General features: G+C 38.7%; 1 protein-coding gene and 1 long non-coding RNA gene across 9 annotated transcripts in view; one reads left to right on the forward strand and one right to left on the reverse strand.

Annotated features, from left to right (window-relative positions):
• Positions 1–19,368, reverse strand: part of RAF1 (Raf-1 proto-oncogene, serine/threonine kinase) — an 80,845-nt gene that overhangs the window by 36,120 nt on the left and 25,357 nt on the right. For 2 of the 8 annotated variants that reach the window (XM_074879730.1, XM_074879734.1), the window contains exon 1: positions 8,465–8,623. The exons of 5 other annotated variants lie outside the window; for them this stretch is intronic. The gene's annotated coding sequence lies outside the window, so the exon portion shown is untranslated. Of the gene's footprint in view, positions 1–8,464; positions 8,624–19,368 lie in introns of those variants that run through there. One more of the 8 variants, XM_074879735.1, reaches the window with a different exon arrangement.
• Positions 12,451–19,368, forward strand: part of LOC141947960 (uncharacterized) — a 49,759-nt gene continuing 42,841 nt past the window's right edge. Inside the window, exons 1-2 of the long non-coding RNA XR_012630314.1 lie at positions 12,451–12,766; positions 13,463–13,521. This is a non-coding gene — a long non-coding RNA (uncharacterized LOC141947960). The remainder of the gene's footprint in view (positions 12,767–13,462; positions 13,522–19,368) is intronic.

A 19,368-nucleotide genomic window follows, 5' to 3' on the forward strand; every position in this document is an offset into this window, starting at 1 on the left:
CCAAAGTAATAGCTGTAAGGGAGTAAAAAAATCACATATTCTTCTTGACAGGTGAGAGATACATGAAAAACAAAAATCAGTAAGAGCAGTTAGTAACAGAACTGGCAACAAGGAGGGTTTAAGAAGCAAAAGAGTTGACAAAAATACCAGCTGTTATTGCAGATGTGAGATTCAATTAAACCCAAGTAGAATTGTTCACCTAAGACAATGGCAAAGCCAAGGGAGAAGAAAACTACTCTGTACTGGAGGAAGTTTGCCTACTTGCAGGATTTCCACCTGACTTACTCCACAGTGCAAGAGAAGGAGCAAGGGAAGCAGGTGTTTCGTAAGGGGAACGCTGAACTCTCACACAAGTTGATCACTGATCATAATTCAGTGCCAAACCACTGCTTTTGAAAAACTAAAAATTCTGCTACAAATATACACCTAATTGCACAAATAGCCAGAACAAGAGTTTGAAACAAACAGAGTTTTAAAAATGATAGGTTTGTGTTTTAGTGTTGTCATGTCACTTTTGAACTAGATGCTGACAGTTTTAGAAAATACACCTGTTCCATACTGTATTTAAGATTAGGTAATCACAAACATTAGAGATTTTAGTGCTGCAACTCAGACGGTCATACATCTGCATATGTGATAATCTCTATGTGATACTTCTACAACTGAACCCCAGTGTTATACTGTTACGGCATTCTTGCTGTTTCCTCCAGTTTTCACTACAATCAGTTTGGTAGATACAACACTTTGTCACTGGCAGTGCTGAAAATCTATTCCCAACAAAAAAATATTAGTTTTCTATTGTGTGAAGGAACCATCAACTTTAAATTTAATCTAAACCAGCTAGGCTTTTACAAGTTACAACAAAAACCTCCTACTACACTTATTCCTGAGCTACACTGTTAATTCCCTGCCTTTAAAAATCACGTGGCCTATTTAAAGTCTCCACATGAGAAACTGAGAAAGACAAAACACTCAATATACCAAGGAAACCAAAATTTTTAAAAAAACTCTCTGCCAGACATAAAATATGCAAACAAAAGTGAAAGAATCTCTTACAGCAGCAGTGTTATTTGTGGTGACAAAAGAAAAAGTATTTTCAAATGTAAGAGAATTTTAGTCTTGATCTGCCTGACAATTTTGAAAATTTTCTTCAGAGCATGCAGCACTTTTGTAAAACAAAATAATTCCAGGTACTGTCTTGTAATTTAACATTACAAGGGCAGATCTTACTGGAATAGGTAAAAATAGCACTAGTGAACATGCCAAAGGAGAGTCTTTCCACTATATGGCCAGTGCTTAGATTGCAACATCAGCTGGCTCTCTTTTTATAACCTCTTGATTGCCAGTGAACAAGTTACACAGTCAACTTAAAAGGTTTGAGAAATCTAAGAGTAAGCTCTGGAACTCACTTTCAGCTGAAATCAATCCACTGTATCACTCTGACATGAACACTTTGTTTCAGCATGCTATTATTGCCTGTGTAAGCTTTATACTTGCTTCTAAAGCACTTAACGCAGATGAATGATGTAATTCAGAATATGGTTTATTTTTTGTTAAATGTCAGCATAAAATTAGAGGCTTGCACATTTTGTTTCTTTTGGCTGCAACACACTCTGGAAGCTACTTAACTTACTACATTCTCTCACAGCCGCACATGTGCCATCCTCCAATGAACCCGTTTTGGCCCATTTTTGCAAACACACCCCTCAACTCCAGCCACCCTGGAACAACCACTCCCTAGCACCTGAACTCTAGATGAGCTTTTTTCAGTGTTTCCACATAAAGATAACAACCGTCACAATACGAACATTTAAAGCTGTTAGACCAGTGATCAAACTGAGACAGAAATGTTGTTTTGCTCGAAGAAATTCACGCTCCTTCGCCAGCAGCTTGACTTACAGATGACTGAAATTGCTTAGCTTTCTAATTAGGTACAAGGGAAACCAGTATCCTCCCATCTTCAACACCACAAACAGGTTTCTGCCTGCTCATGCCTATAGATTAGTATTGATTGGACATGGCTTTCCAAAGTTTTTGGAGGGGGAGACAGGGAGGGAAAAGAAAGCTATAAAAAAACCCACGAAATCTCGTAGCTTACACAGTTACTATTACATTTTTTTCCCTCGATCTAAGAAAAACTGAATGATCATCAATATATTTAACTCTCCTTAAGTTTGAAAGTGCTGGCATAACCAAAAATATGTTTCTTACTTGCACACAGTGGCCCCAGCACTGTGTGTCTATACGAGGACATATACATAGGTCTCATGCTAATTCAAAAGTAGAGTTTAGACACATTTGCCATACTTAATGCATGAGTTTTACAATACCTGTTTTACAAAAAAACCCATCAAATTACAAGAACTGATAAAAATTATTTTAGTGGGCTCATGAAATAGATTAGACCTGAAGCAATTCAAATTCTATGAGAAATTATCAAAATAAGGAAAATATTAATCTGACACTAACCTTAGAATTAACAATTACCAGGTAAATTCTGAACTTCTACAATTCTAAAAAAAGGTTTTATAGAATCTGAAGCTGGAGTCACATTCTATGTCATAAACAGGATCAACTTTCAGTGAAACTTATAACAAAGTTTCTAAAACAAAGTTAAAAACCCCCCAAGTTGTTACTGTATATCAAAATACACCTTTCCAAATGGAAGCTAAAGAGGAACCACTCATCTCAATTAAAACGCACCTTGCTTTTTCTTTTAGAAGAAATTTATAAAAATACTGTACTTTCTATGATAATTTTGGAATAACATAACTAGAATTTTTTTGGTAGCAATAAATCAGGAATTTTTTAAAAAATCGTTACAGTATTTTTTTTTCCCAGCAACACTGTCACCATTGAAGCTTCCATTCTAATGGTCCTCCCTACATTTACTATATTACTTTGCAGGACTATCCCTCTGTATTCCTACATTTCTGTTACAATTCCATGCAAACAAAAGGGAGCACACGTAACTTCACCTGTTTCACTATGCTTACTTCACTTTCACCAAGAAAACTCTTATGTAAAAATCTCACACATAGTTTCTTCTACACAGGGAAAATTATAGAATAAAGAATGATAATTTACTTGCTTGTCCAACAAGCAGTCACAGTGGGGGAGACACAGTTCCTCTCTTTCACAGGTAGGAAGAGACTAAGGAGAGAACAGTGCTTTTTGTGGTATGCTAAAAGACTGAACAGACCACTCTAGAAAATATTGAGAGCATGACCAGACCTTGAGCAAAAGCTGTTAAATGAATGAGAATAGAACAAGAAAGTGGAATATGCAAAACCTAGCACAAATCACTGATAGAGTTGACGGAGCCATATACTGGAAGCAAATGACTAGCAAAATAAAAGACATTACAGAAAAAGAAAAAAGGTTAGTTATATATTAAGGTTTCTCAACATATACCTAAATGTTAGCCCTACAAAGGTGCAAATGCATTAAAGACATTTTTCTTCTAGTTGTGTGCCACCTTGCATCTCCCTCCTCCTAGTCTCTCCAGGTAGGTGTTCCTGAAACACTCATTTTCAAAACTCTAGCTTGTTCTATAGTGAAAAAAATTTATGTAACAGAAGACTATAATGGGGGCTCTGAGCCATTTTTTAAAGTCTAAACCTCTGAGCCAGCTTTAATTAATATGGTTAACCCCATGCCACACCCAGCTGCAAGTCAGTGAGGCAACCTCCCTCTGGCTTGTGAACTAAAAATATACAAGATGTCTCAACTGCTCTTAACCGATACTGCGTATTTCAATTGGAATGCAACATTAATTAACACCCTTTTGTCAGCTGTTTGTCAGAAATGAAATATTTTAGGGTCAAACCAATAGCAAGTATGCAACATAAACTGAAATCTGAAATGAAGCAACGTTAACACAGCAGTGAGAGAAAACAGGCAGCACTACCGTAATCAACTCAACATCTGCAGAGAGCCACAACACAGCAAGTGAAAGAGCAATGAAACTGAGAACAACAAAAACAACAACATAAAAAGGGGCTTATATCAGAAGAGCTGGAGATACAGGTCCCATTTGCAGATTTTCAGATAGTGAAAAGAAAACAAGGCAGAGTCACTTACACATTCACCACATGCACAGATTATTTGCAAGGCAATTCTAAAACTCTTTTGCCTGAAGTTAAAACCAATCAGCTTTGATTTAACTGTGCTACTGCTCTGCTTGTTTATGCAAGCATGCAGGGTACGTTTGGAACATGCATAGGAGAAATGGCAGAACACAGACACACCTGCAACTGCAAACAAATCCAGCGACCTGCATCTGCCACTGTATTGTTCCACGCGAATCCAGCATTTTTCTGTGTTAAAATCTTCACCCTAAAAAGCTTGTCATTCCCCATAAGCAAGCAAAAATCTCTGGAAAATTTATCATTCAATCATACTATGTCACTTAAAACCCTGAAAAAAGGATACTCACGTAAACTTTAGTAATTATCAGTTATAATTCTTAGCTCTGAAGTCTACCAAGAAAATGCTTTACTCATTTACAAATGACTCAAGAACAACGCTTTGTTTATCGTCTACTGTATGCACTGCAGCATTTCAGTACACAAGATGACCATATTCTATTAAACTGTAAAAGGTCAGTACACACTGCTGCAATAAAATCAACTCTGTGCAAAACAGACGACATTTATAATACAAACACAATATTCAAGTCACTAAAGGAATAAACGTGCGCCAGCTGCTTTTCAAAGCAAAATTGTTGTTTACAAAAAAATAGCGTGCGCAGCAAGAGCCAACAGAGCACTGAGAATTATTCACAGAACTTTGTCAGAAAAACTAGGAACATCGCTAAATACAATTTATTTTGTATGGGTAATCCAGATAGGTAATTCCTTCACGCCGTCTCCAAATGCATGAGCTAATGCATGCTCATTGCTAACATACCTTGTTAACTTGTCAGAAAGCTAGCATTTTTACCTGATTTCCTAGTGTTATAACAACTCTTCTTTCAATTAATTTCTAGAACTGACAAAACGTTTCCACAACCTTATTCAACGCACAATGGAAAAGTTTTGCACAAGCAATTACACAAAATCTATCAAAATCGGTACAATGCAGATGTGAACACGTCTGCTCATTTACAGATTAAATTTATGAAATTTACTGAAACCATGCTTAAATTACCACGCTTGAACTTTTAGTTAAATCATAAGTTTTAATCTTCGACTATTTTTGTTACTTCCCCAAACAGATAATTTTGACTTATGCAATGTGATGTTTTTACGAGAAAGAAAACACTGACTTCTATTTCTCTTCATACGGTTAGTCTTCCGATTTCTGCATTTTTAAGTTAGAAGACGGTCCAGGAACTTAATTTCTTAGAAAACAATCATCCTTTTCAATTATTCATCTGTTTCAAGCTGAATTTGCATGGAAGTTTTGGAAATTCAACCGCACAAAAAACTTTACTCTTGTTTCCTAGGCGACTGGTCTTACGTGACCATTCCACCCAGCTGTCCTTTGCCTCTCCTCCAGCAACTCTTGGAGACACTAGCTTATTTCAACTAAACAGGTAGGTAGAGGCATCAAGAATAGCAAATTCCCACAGGCTATGGAAATAGGAAGCCAAAGTATGGGAGAATCCTTCATTCTCCCAACCTCTTCATCAGCCAGGGCACCACAGCCCAAACCTTTGGTGTGCCAGCTGCAGCAGCACATCACTACACGACAAAACCAAACCAAGAAAAACCCTCCCTCTTGTCTAGCTGGCAGGCCAAGGAGGTAGACAAGCAACCTGAGAATAGAGGGAGAAAAAATCTAGAGGGTGTTTAAGTAAGGCAATAGCAAAGATGGGGAAGCAAGGGGTGCCACACAAAGATGTGGCAAAGGGAATGACTGAAGGTGTCATGGAAGAGAAAGACAGTATGTTTGCAGCAGAGATGATCAGAGACCCAAATACAAAACTGTACTGAACTAGACTTTGTTGGTTCACTTGCTCTCGTAACGTTTTTAGGAATATAAAAATAATTTAAACATTCTGTATCTATAACACAAAAGTGACTTTATCAGCACAACTCCTGCTTTTGAAACCAACTGAAGACTTATTTATACATAGTAATTCAAGCTAACAGCTTTTGGTTCCCATCTCCTGCAGAAGTTTTAGAACCAACAGCTCTCACCAACTCAATTTAATTTGTTTTCAAAAGACAGAAAACAAGGAAAACTTGTTTTTTCCTCAGCTCCTAGTTTCCCAACAGTGAAGGAGCCAAATAAATAAACTGGGGGGAGGAGGGGAGTATATGTCCCAGAAGAAACTAGTGCTGATTTAGCATACCAAGAAGTGCTGACCAATGATTTCCGTGGGTCATGTTTGTGGTTTATAAAATATGAGTTATTTTAATAAGTTGTAGTAAGTTCAGGCCCTGAGACAGCAGTAACTTCATATGTAATTTGAATAGACTTTGTTGTTGTTAAAGAATAGAAAATGGAAAATTATAGGTAAACACCAAAGGCATTCAACTGAAAAAAATAGTTTTACATCTTTGCAAAAATTATAGATATTTTCTCTGCTACTTCCAGATTTTCTTTCGAAGCAGGTTAAGTCAGCTGTGTTGCACAATAAGTTGTCCAGTACTGTAGATATTAAGTATGGCAACAAACCATATGAAAAACACCTTCCAGATTTCTGAAAGCATCACTGCTCCAACCCAAGTAAGCTAGTTCACTTCTGATTTAACAATCTAAGATTAAATTGCTTGCCATATTAATCAGTCATCCATTTAATGAGCATATATGCAGATCCATACCTTTTTTTATGATTAATTGTAGCCTTAGGGTTTATCTACAGAAAACTTTCATTAAGACAAACAAAATTAAAGCCACTTCCATTCTGAATGGGTGTCCACAGAACAGATTTAACTGAACTGCCTAAAATTAAGTCTCACATTCACCAATTCAATATTTTCTTCTGCACCAACACTGTAGACATGTCCTAAAGGATAAGCATGTCCATTCAAACTGTATCCTAGTTTTACACAGTGCAGTGATTCTTTACGCATTATTTGGAGCTATTTCAGAGGCATTAAAATAAAAGACATTTTAAAAGTCTTTTGTACAAAACTATTTTCAGATATTTTATGTTGGCTTTGGTTCTGGAAGAATCTCAGTTTTACTCCATTACAGACCCTTCTTGTTTCACATACCTACAACCTACAATTGCATCTGGAACGCACACTGTGCTGAAGCAATTCTACTACAACTGGTTTTGAGATCTCATTGTTCCAGGTAAGGTCCTGTATTTATGGATGTCACTTAAAGGCTAAGAAGGAAAAAAAATTCTACACAAGTTATTTAGCCTGACGTAGGCAAGACGAACAATGGACAAGAGACGTGCTGCTGTTAGCACAGGCAGGTTATTTGTGTGTACATTTAGATTGTAGATAAAAAGAGTCCAGAAACAGCACAATCCTTGAGCCCTGGCTCCAGAGTAACACCATTTCTACATGGCAAAGTTGTAACAGTTCAGAACAAAATAGGAAACTAAAGAATCTTACTCCAGTTTTCAAATGTCTTTTCTTAAACTGCATTAAAAAAAAAAATAAAAATCAAGTAAGCAGTTCAAACTGAAGAATGCCTAAGCAGAATGCATTCAGTTACACTAAGACAAGTTAAACGCATTTTCCGTTCTCGGTTCAGGAGACAGCAGATCAAAGTAACAGAGGTTCGTGAGTCCCCGCTGGAAGCACAGCAGGGACAAAGCTGCCCGCAGCGAAGCGGAGACCCGAAGAGGCCGGGCAAGCGGAGCCAGCGCTGGGCAACCCCCCCGCGACCAGGGCACCGCTCCAGGTGCTGCGGGATGCCCGCTGCTCATCCCGCCCGCCACAGCACCAGGCCAGGCCGGGCGGTCCGGGGCCCCAGCCCCGGGGCACACCCGCCTCGGCCGCGCAGCCCCCCCCTCCCCCGGGGCTCCGCGCTGGCACTGACAGGCGGCGGCCACGACACACCTCCCCTCCCACCTGACCCGCCACGGGCCTCAGACCCCGGCTCCCCCTTCCCACCCCGGGCTCTTCTGGCACCGTCCCCGCGCCCGGGTCCGGGCCGCCGCGCAACCTCTCCTCTCGAGGCGGGAGCCCCCCGCCCGGGCCCCGCGGCGGACAGGGCGGCCCCGCGGCAGGGACGCTGGCCCCGGCGGCGGAGGGGAGGCGGCGCGCACTAGACGATCCGACCGCAAAGGGCTCCGCGATGAGCCGCAGGTACGGAGACGGCCGATTCCCCCCTCCTTCCTCCCCCAGTCCCTGTCAGGGGGCGAGCGGCCGCCCTCCCTCGCGCCAGCTTCCCTCACGGCCGAGGCGGCGGCCGGGTCAGCGCGCCCGGGGCTGAGCCGCCGCTGGCAGCAGCCGGCGCCGCTCCAGGCGCCGACACCGAGGAAGGGAGAGCCCTTCGATCCCTCGTTCCCTGCCGTGTCCTCTACCGCTCACCAGCCCCACGCTGCTCCTACCTATGTCACTCCCCCCCGGCGGCTCCCTCCAGGCTCTTGTCCCACTCGGCGCCGTTCGTTTCGTTCCTCATCTAAAATGGCGGCCTCACACTCAGCGAGACATTTATCCTCCGCCCATCGACCTCTCGGCACTCGCCTCCTTCCCTTTCGCCTGTCTCTCCTTCTTTTCCCGTGCTCCTCCTCCCCGCCTCTCGGCCTGACGGCGGAGCGCCGAGCTATCGATAGAGCCCGCTCCTCCCCGCGCCCCCGCCCCCTCGTCGGGCCGCCATTTGGGAGCGGCGGCCGCGGCTGAGGCGCTGCGGGCTGCCCCCGCTCGGCCGCCGGGGTGTTCCCGTCGCCTCTCTTCTCCTCCTCGTCCCGGGTACAGGCCTGGGGGCGGGGGACGAGCTCTGCCACTGCTCCGGGGGAGCTGGAGCGACTCTACCGGGGCGACCGAGCCGCCTCCCCTCAGTCCCCCGGAGGCGCTCGCAGCGCTGCCGCCACCCAGCTCTTACGGTCGCCTCCCTGCAAGCCCGCGCCCCCCGCTCCTCCCTGCCTAGGCTAAATCCCTTGGTTGTTTGACAATTAATTAAATGGGGTGCATCGGCAGCGAGTTAACCCACGGGTTAGCGGCGGGGCCCCGCGGGCAGGCCCCCCCGCTCCCCGGGCCGCCACCTGCCTCGGCCGCGCTCCCAGAATAGAGCTCGTAAGTCTTACCTGTTCAAAAGCAAACCCTGTTTCTGAAGGGAACGGGCAGAAATTCCCAAGGGGCGGTACGTGCTGAGAGGGGTGGGGTGTGAACTGCTGGGAAAGGTATTTGGGGAGAAATTAAAAAAAAAAAAAATAGCGTGCAACCGCTTTTCCTGGAGGAGACAGGGAACAGCTGTCAGACAGCGATCGCCTGTATGCAACTGCACAGCCTCCATGTACGAGTGAAGATCCTGAAGGACTCTGCTGTCTGCTAAAAGTTACTGCCAGTGCACCACAAACTAACCTAGTTTAGGTCAGGCTTTGAAAATGTACAGCGCTGCACTTTAAATGGTAAACAGTTAATTTATCATCCCAAAACAAAGCTTCTAAGGATAGCCATTGCAAATTAAAACATTTCTCCTAGAACTGTTTTTAAAGAGCATACACGTTTGCATTTAGTCATGTAAGTTACATTAATTGTTAATTAAATAAGCACTTCTCTACAAAGAGCCTCTAGCAAAATTCTCTCAGCCTTATTGGGATTTCTCTACAGAGGAAGGTTTATTCTGATATAAACCAAGGCTTGAGTTCAGCTAAAGTCACATTAACCTCACAGAAGCATAGCAACGGCAAGGAAAAAAAAAAAAAAAAAAAAAAAGTACTGCTGGGCTTCCCTCTCCTAAGCACCAAATAAGAAAAAAACCAGAAAGTCTTTAGCTGCTGGTGCCCTCCAGGAAGAGGTGTGGTTGCCAAGTAATAGGAGATTGAAATGGGGATGGCAACCAGGAGCTCTAGAAAGCTGGAACAGAAATTTCCCTCTCTCTAGAATACTGTGGTTCAGTACATTATTCCCATATGTTTTAGAAGTTATCCACTTATTCCAGTGTAATAATGCCTTAAATTTAGAGGACATTGCTAAAAGAAAGATTTAACTAAACTTTTGTAGTGCTGTTTTACAAGACAAACCACATGGAGATTTCAACCTTTCTATTAGGAAAAGTGCTTATTCTCATTTTTCTCTTCCCCATTGTCATGGGCTCAGACCTACCAAAAAGAAACAGAAAACCAAATCCAGAACAAGACAGTATCTGCCAAGGACAAAATTTTTAAATGTGAGTCATTATTTTCAAATTTTTATAGAGTAGCTTTTCTCTTAAATGTCACATTTAAACTGAAGGAGTCTCTGATCCACATACACAGTTTACATGACTTTAACAGGAGTCATATCCATGTATCTGACTGCAAGAGTTGGCCCAGGAGAAACAAATAAAGCACTGTGTACGATAAATATTCACATGGCTTAAGACTAAGCATATCCATGTGATATGGTAGACAGTAGTACAGATTTTTGCAATATGCAAAAGGAACTTAAAATATTGTAATATAAAATATGAATAAGAACACATCATAAGAAGCTTAAAAGGAAAAAGGGAAAGAAAAGAGGGGTAGCCACCTCAAAAAGAGGTGATTTTGACAGAAGACCTTTCATAAAGCTTTAAACTTAAAGGAGTAAAAGGATCAAGGATTGTACTCATGAACAAATGAATACAGATATCAAGGAAAGCAGGCCATATTTCAGATAACTAAACAATGTAGTACATGCAAAGAAGCACAATAATTACAATAAAGAAAAAAGCAAACAAGGAAGCCAAGCAAAGGAACTCAAACATTACAGCACTGAAGTAGAAGGGAAACAAAAATTGAACAAACTTTCCAAAATAAACTGAAAATTATTAGCATTCTTCCTGAGGTTGATCTGTCTTGTGCTTAGTGGTTGGGTTCACAATATGTTTAACATGTGAATGTCCAGGTATTAGACTTTCATTTGTCCAGGAATATAATCAAATCTTACATGTTCACCATCTGAAGTGTTTTCTACCTCTACAAAAAGCAGCCTGAGAATAAGAACCAGTGCTGCTAAGGTTTAGAGTGGGCTGAGTTAGTGACAGTAACTGTTATCTTGAGATATCTGTCTAGTGGTTGTAGACCTGGGAACTCCCTTTCATCCAGTGGGTATGTCACCCAGGCAGAGCCATCTCAGCTTCACAGACTTCAGTTTCCTCATAGTTAAAAATGGGATGAATGATTCTGAGTGACCATCTTTGAGAAGAGTTTTAATACTGACTGCTAAAAAGCAGCATGTAAAAAAGTTAAACCTATTACTTATTTGTTGTGGTTTGATTTGCGATGTGCAATATTCATGTATTCCCAGTCTACTGTGATTACTTGGGGAGTCTCAAAATACATAAAATGTTATAAGTGGCATTATATAACCTTAACTGTGTCTTTAGTACATAAAATACCTATAAGCCTCAGAAGAATTGAGCAGCAAGAATTAGGGGTGTAATGCTGGCTGGGAAAAAGAAGAAATATATACACACAATTTATTAGGGAATTTTGGGTATCAAATCTTACTCGCTTACTCTTCAAGCCGAGGATTGCTATAGACAATCTTTGCCATTTTATTCAGGGTTATGCAATCTGAGCCACATTCAAAGCATCGTAATTCTGCATGTTATTTTCATATATGCTATAAATTATTCTCTTATTCCCCCATAAGAATTTATTTTTTTGAGTAAGAGAACATTGCTTAGGAAAAATTTCAGTCAAGTTAGATACAAAAAAAAGTCGAATGTACAGAGGCTACGAAGAAAGTGGCCTTGAACAAATCAAGCAATAGCAACCTAAAAGATAAGTATTCCAAATAAGGAATATCTTATTTGTATGATGATGCATAAATTATTTATACTTCATAGTTCAGCTGAAAGACATTATTATTTCCCCATGTCACTGAAGTGATCAAAGAAGAGGGGTGGGAATGTAATTTATAGTTTGTTTGGATTTTTTCATGCATTGTAGAATTTAAATTGCATACATTACAACAATAGGATATCTTATATATGAAGCTGTTAACAAAGCAGTAAACTTGTTTTGCTGGAATGGAAACCATAGCACAGTCTGTTCACATTAATTATTGTTGTTGCTTTATCCTGAACAAACTCTTAACTCTTCATTTTATCCATATCCAACTAAATGTGGTTGCTATTGGGCTGGCTGCGGTACATACCTTCCTCCACTCTGTTCAGCATCTCCAGCCAAATGGTGAAGCTAAATCTTGGGAGTCTTTCTCTTCATTATGAAAATAACACCTGACTTCCCATAGGCACAACACAAAAGACACCTCCTTCCAAAAGTTTTAGTCTTCGTCATCAGTCATGGATTAAGCACGTAGTGACTTCCATTACTTCCCTGGAAAGGCTGGATTCTGGAAGCAGATCCATTTAAGCAATTCCTGCACTCAGAAAACTTGAGGAAAGTCTGTCAGGCTCTGAGGCAGGGTTGCGTAGGCTTGTGTATCTGCAGGTTCTAACCCCCAAGGATTTCCCTCAGTAAATCTTTGTCTCAGTGTAAAGTCAAGTCATGTATTTCATGATACAGAATGGATTGTCTGATACAGACCTCATAGATACTGAAGCATGAAGTAATAACAGCATATATTTTTAAATTCATTTTAGTTTATTTACTTCCAGGGTCAAGCCAATTTAAGTGCTTTAAGACAGTTACCAAGAGCTGTCATGCGAAGTTTCTTTTGCTGTTTTACACACACACTCCTGGTGAGACAGACTGCCTGAGGTAAATGAGGTAAACACTGTGCCATAGCTGCCTCCACAATACTGCAAACAAGTTTTGCCTTATCTGTTGACCACTTCATTCTGTATATAAATTTAAGTTAGTATCTTTATTTTTTCCTTCCTTCTTTCTTTTTTACTGCTTTAACACTTTCATTTAAGAAACTTGTTTATCTAAAAAATCATATACAATTCCTTGTAATGTCCAGGACTGTTATCCTCTATGTATTTGTATATTCTTCCAGAATCAATTCCACGTCTAATACTATATCTATTAGGTATTCATACTCATATTGTTCTTGGGTTGTCCTTATATAAACTTAACAATAAAAATATCTGATGAAAACATCAATTGCAATAGATTTTCAGTACAAGTTTTTGTGGGAACAATTCAGAGTAAAATTGAAACAGATTTTCATTAAGCCTTGCAGTAATAAACAAATTATTCTGAGAGAGCAGCTCTATAAACAGTAAACAATAATCTCTTACTGAAAAAAGTTATATTAGCCTTTCTTCACTGATAACCTTACATGAAACATTCTTAAAATTTTCAACAAACTCTCTACCAGTTTTCAGTCCTCCATATGCTCCTAGTGTAATTTATGGTATTATAGATATCCAGTGTCTCTGGGCTTGTTATATGCAGTGCAGCAGAGAATTTCTGGTTCTCCAATTTCACTGCAATGCAATTTGCTTCTAGGAAAATTCAGAGGCACTGCACTACCCCATCCAGTTCTCCCAGACTCTTCTCTAGACACAGTGAGTTAAGTTGCTTTCCTGAATTTTAGATACTCATTTGCAGTACTTATTACCAAGATTTACTTTTCTTCTAGTGTGAAAAGAAGTTGTGACACATAAGAATGCTGGTCATAACTTTGAAACCTGAGATGTGAAGCACAGGTCCTGCTTACAGACAATTGTCCCTGCTGCATGACTCAGCCTATGTCCATTGACTCGTGTTAGCTGTTACAGACCTTGGCTACGTATTTGTTTGCAAATGCAGTACAAGCTGACTGAAAAAAAAATAAGATAAAAAAATAAACATATCACTAAAGCCACGTGGTTTCAAAGTGATCTCTGTTAAATTGTGTCTGACAGGTATAGCTGTATTTTATTAGGTAACCATAGCTGTGGTTTTTCCCCTGTAGCTGTTAGATTCCCAGCAGAAGGATCTGGAGGCTGGGTAACATGCCTTTTGTCTCAGGCAGAACTTAGGAAACTGCAAAGAGGAGCATAAGACAAACAGACTAAATCAATTGGTACACCACTGTATACTGAGAATATCAAAGCATGAAAATCATTTTAGAATAATGTTTTTAATTTGAACATGAAGATGGGTGCCATCTGCACAGTGAATAAATACTCAGTCTGAATAAGCATTATTGGACCTCCAAAAGGGGGAGGGGGAAATCTAGGCTTTAATTTGTGGCTATTTGAACAGTCATTCCTACTTCATAGACAATAAATACAGCACTTTGATTTATACAGGTATTCTATTTTTGAAACCTAACCAAACTGGTTTATTGGGTTTATTTTGACTTTCTGAAAAAGTCTAACCACAATAAAATCTATTCAGAGCTAGGTACTACAGTTTAAAAATAACAAAGCATAAATAACTCTTTCCTGACAAACATTTGTAGAACCTAGTCTGAATATATAATTGCTCAGCTGCAGAAAATTTTTATTATGCCCGATACAGAGCTACATAAAGAGACTGATCATCTGATTTGGCATGACCTCAAGCTATGCATTATTTTTCCTGTGGTAATGCAACTGCATTCAAAATTTAGTTTCTCTAGAAGTTATTCATTGTAATAATGTACGTTAGGATGACAGCAAAATTTCAGTTTTCTATGAAGAGTCACGAGTATTGAATCAGTAGCAATAGGGTAAAATAGGAAGATGTGTGTACGTGCATGTACGTATCTGACTATAGCCGAGTGTGTGTGTATAGATATAGAGATGTTCAAAACATACGGAGGGGTGATAGGCAACAAAAGAAAAAAATTATAAACTTCCCTTTATCTTTTCATAAATCCTATTTGTTGTGATTCTTCATAAAAAAGCCAAACTTCTTTTTATAGTTTTGATGAGAAACCTATTCTTGTTGTCGTATGTTTGTATTGTGTACAGAAACACTCACTTATGCCCTTTTTGATGTCACACTTGGCTTTTATCAAAGGTAGATTCTAAGAGACAAGGGAATCAAAAGCAGTCTAGCCAGTGTATCTATCCAAGCTGCTCTCCAGCACTGCTATTCCCAGATAAAGCCAGACTAATTAGAATATAGGTATAAGGTTGTAAAAACCTGGCATCATTCAAAGGTTCAATGTATCTAACAAGAGGACAAATTAAAAGTCCGTTTTAGCTATATGCATATATTCATGTACTAAGAGAAATGGAACTCTCATTTACTGGATTCTGTTATAAAAAGCTATGCAAAGGAAGGAAAAAAAAAATTATTTGGCTTTCAGCACAAGCCTATTTATCCATTGTCTTTCAAGTTCATCTCAAACATTCAGATAAACAAAGATAGGTGATCAAAGGCATACATTATCTTTGGCAATATACCCATGTTTTAGCTAGTCTTTGATACTCTGTACCTCAATGTCATATATAGCAAGTTGTGCTTAGAAGGGTATGACAATTAAAAAATATGTTGTAAGCACATAACTTCAGAAACAGTATACTAATGAAGATATGTCAACAGTGAAAGATTTTTATTATTAAGCTGATCAGTCTGGGTAGCTGTAGAAGTTCATAACTTATCCGTCTAAAGCGTGCTGGTACATAGTATTTCAGAGCTAGACTAAGGTGCACTGGGGAAAATTTCAGTCTATGCTAATGGACCACATCTCTGTTGCAGGTATCAGCATTATTCTTGTCAGCATCAGTAGATTTCACCATGTGAAGCTCTGTAAGATGATACACCAGTGTAGATACGCTATTTAAAAAAAAAATAATGTGTATATATATGGCTAATTCAGTCTGATTAGGAAGGTGGGGATGTTTTTGTCAGATGTTTTATGTCATCTGTTAAAGGCTTTTTTGTTGTTGTTGTTAGAAATTCATTTCTCTTCGACTGAACAGTGGTAATCGGATTGATTATATGCATCAGGGTGTGCTTTTCCTCCAGTGAAAAAGTCAATTCAGTTATGTTTAAAGCTTCTAATACAAGATGATGTTCATTTTGGTCTTATTTTTGTAAGAATTTTTAAAATTTCTTTTGCAAGATAATAAAAACCCAAAACAATGCTATGAGCAAAACAACTAAATTACTTCAACAGTAATTAGCAAAGACATCAGGTCAAAGGAATGCAAACATACAAGTCTATTGCTATGCCTCACTGCAAAACTCTAGTATGCTGCGTTAGTAGATTTGTTAAATCTTTCAGCAATTGCAGAGAAATGAGTATCAACATGTCTGGTTGTACCTGAGTATTTTTAATACTTTCAAGATGTATATCTAATACTCAGATGTATTCAGATTAATTTATTCAGACATTCATTAGCTTCAGACTTATTTCTGGTGGAGACAGAAGCTTTCTATTAGCAACAAATTATGTAAGCCTTTCTTCTGCACTTCACCTAAACGGAGCAGTGACATAAGAACTTAAGTAACTGCTAAAACATTATTGCTGAGACATCAGTTTTATTTGACAGACCAAATTTAAAAAAAAAATTCAGGACTAAAGCCATGTTTTTCATAAAATAAGCATTGCTAACATCTTTGTGAGTAGAGTAACCCGATTTTATGTTCACACTCTGACTTTCAGACAGGAAATGAAAAAAGGGTAATTTTTTTCCCCTCACATATAAAGTTGAATGGAGGGAAAGAAATAGCAAATTTTTGTTGCCAGTATATACTTATAATTCCAACTTGGAGTTTGAGGACTTCAACATACCACCGTTTTAATTCTTTTATATATGCCATGCTATTACCTTAATTCTAAATGGAGTATTATTTGCAGTATTATAGGGTCAGTGGTGCTTTATGATGGTTCTGTAATTGAAGTAAAGTTAAATCTTTCCTGAGGCAAGTAGAACAAAACTCAAAAGCATTATTGCTATCTGAGAAGGATCAATGGCTGAGACATCTCCCCAGGACATACTTGACAGATACACCTCTTAAGACTGTCTTTTGAAAATAAACTAAGGTGGATTTTTTTTCTTCCTCTTGTGAAGACTATATGGTGAATAAGAAACAGTATGACCAAAGATATCTTATGTTGGTGCGTGCAGTGTTCAGATGCTTTGACCCAGCACTCTCTGGATAAATTATCTGACTTTTTGTAGCTTTCAGGATCAGACTTCAAAATTAGCCATTTTAACTAAATATTTGGGTGAAACATTCAGTACAAAGCAACAAAGTTATTTCCCCAAGTATGGATTTTGATTTATCAAGTTTTCAAGTAGGGTCATGCTCTTAGCTAACAAGAATGCAAGCAAAATGATTTGCTCCTTTTTTCCCACCCCCTCCAGGCTTCGTTTAGCATTTGATAACGTACAGTCAGCTACACTTATTCTTAAATATGGATTGGTGATTATAGACACAGTTTTGTTCAAAATAAATATTGCATATTTTTATAAGCAAGTTTCCAGACTATTTGAAATATAAGATACCTTATGTATTATAAATCAGTATTTCACGCATGCTTTGTTTATATCTAGGAGAGTTCAGGATATTTCCATTGAAACCAAAGGTCTAACCTCAGGTTTCTAGTGCTATCAGAGTAAAGCATATTACTGAGGTTGTTTACTTTTATAATGCTATGTATAATCACTACACTTCTCCCTTTAACTTCTACAGTTGTGCTTTCCTACCCATCTTCACATAGCTCAGAGAGATGGAGGAAGGCCAGGTTTAGCACAGAGTTTCAAGATGGGGGATAAAAAAAACAAAGCACACAGCAAAAACCAAAAGCAAACCAAACACAACCCTAGAACACATAAGGATCTTAAAAACAAAGTCATTACCTGTCAGTATCAGAGGACAGGATTTACTAGACTCTATTAGTAAATTGACTATAAGAAAGAAAAATCATCTCTTCCAGATGCACCTGGCATTCCGCTTTGCTTCCAGATTCTCTCCAAGGTGGGCCATTACTTTTAAATGCACAAATATGTAACAATATGTGCCAAGCCTTAGTGCAATTATGTTTTCATCTGAACACACCTTAGCATATTTAAACATTATCAGTGCAAAGCTTTAGCATCACACACTGCCCAAAGTGTAACAATTTGTCCTTGCAATATTCAAGGTGGTGAAATTTGATATTACAATATATCCCAATTCCTCTGGTATCTGGAGGAGAGTAGTGAGTGTTAGTAAAGGCTAAGTTAGACTTGGAGTTACTGTACACATGTGTTAGCCAGTATTTTATATTTAAAACATGGGATTTAAAAAGCTTCCATTTATCAAAACAAGTGATGGCAGCTAGTTCATACATTTGAAAAACACAATGAAATCTTACATCTAAGTGAGCAAAAGATAAAACAGGCCTATTCAGGAAGAATGTTCTTTTCTGTAGCAATCCTAGAAGTCTTTGAGTATGGGTAAGAAATAGGATCTGTTCCCATATTTGATGCAATACAGTTCATCTAAAATAATAGATCATAGTTTTATTTAGTTTAATACAGGCCATGTAATTCACTTGAGTATTTAACTTAAACATATGGAAAATCCTCGTTTCTCTTAGGGGTAGGAAATAGACTCAAGTGATTAAAAATCATCTGGTTACTTTTCCTGGTAGCTTTTTATTGCTTGTTTTTGTAGGAAGTTAAGAATTCTCTGAGGAAGGCTCCAAGATATTTGTGTGGCTTTGTGAGTAATGGAAAGAATTTACAACAAAATATGCTACTGCTGCGTGGTGATATGGAACAATAAATAACAAAATAGTCAAGAAGGAAGGATTTCTCAGACTCCCTTTCTATAAAATAGCTTTTCCTAAAGGAAAGTGGAACTGCTGTAGAACAACTTATATGAAGCATTTGAGATGATGCTTGCCAAGGAAGCCTACTTTGGAATTTGGCAAGAAGCCAGCGTGTTCTAATTACCTTTACTTTGCAGTTTGAGTTCTTGGTAAGAAAGTGCTACTTGGAAGCAGCTTGTACTGTAGAATTTGATAATCCTGAGTAAATTCAATAGTTCTGCTGGGCCAGTAATTTAAGCAGTCTTTCAAAAAAAAAAAACCACCACCCAAACCACCAAAAAGCCGAAAACCACCCAAACAAAAACATGCTGAAAATAATGTTTTCTAAAAGCCAGCTTCACAAGGATATAAAATGCTAGGTAGCCAAAGTTGAGCAGTATTATAAATAATCATTTTTTATGTAGGTTATTAAAAATAACAATTATTTTCTTATGAAAATGGGTAGTTTTCACATTGAATACTGCATTCCTCGTTCAAGGAAAAGAAAGAATAGCAGTTTCAGGAAAACTTTTATTATAGAAGGAGAGAATATAGAATTATTCTTTCACAATTACTTCATGCAGTAGAAAAATTTCAAAGCAATAAGCCATATAAATACTATTCTTACCACAACATTTACTACAAGGCATAACACCCTTGGTCTTCATTAGCATTTTAGAATAAATGAATGCCA

The sequence above is a fragment of the Strix uralensis genome, chromosome 10 (assembly GCF_047716275.1).
Source record: "Strix uralensis isolate ZFMK-TIS-50842 chromosome 10, bStrUra1, whole genome shotgun sequence".
Lineage (NCBI taxonomy): Eukaryota > Metazoa > Chordata > Aves > Strigiformes > Strigidae > Strix > Strix uralensis.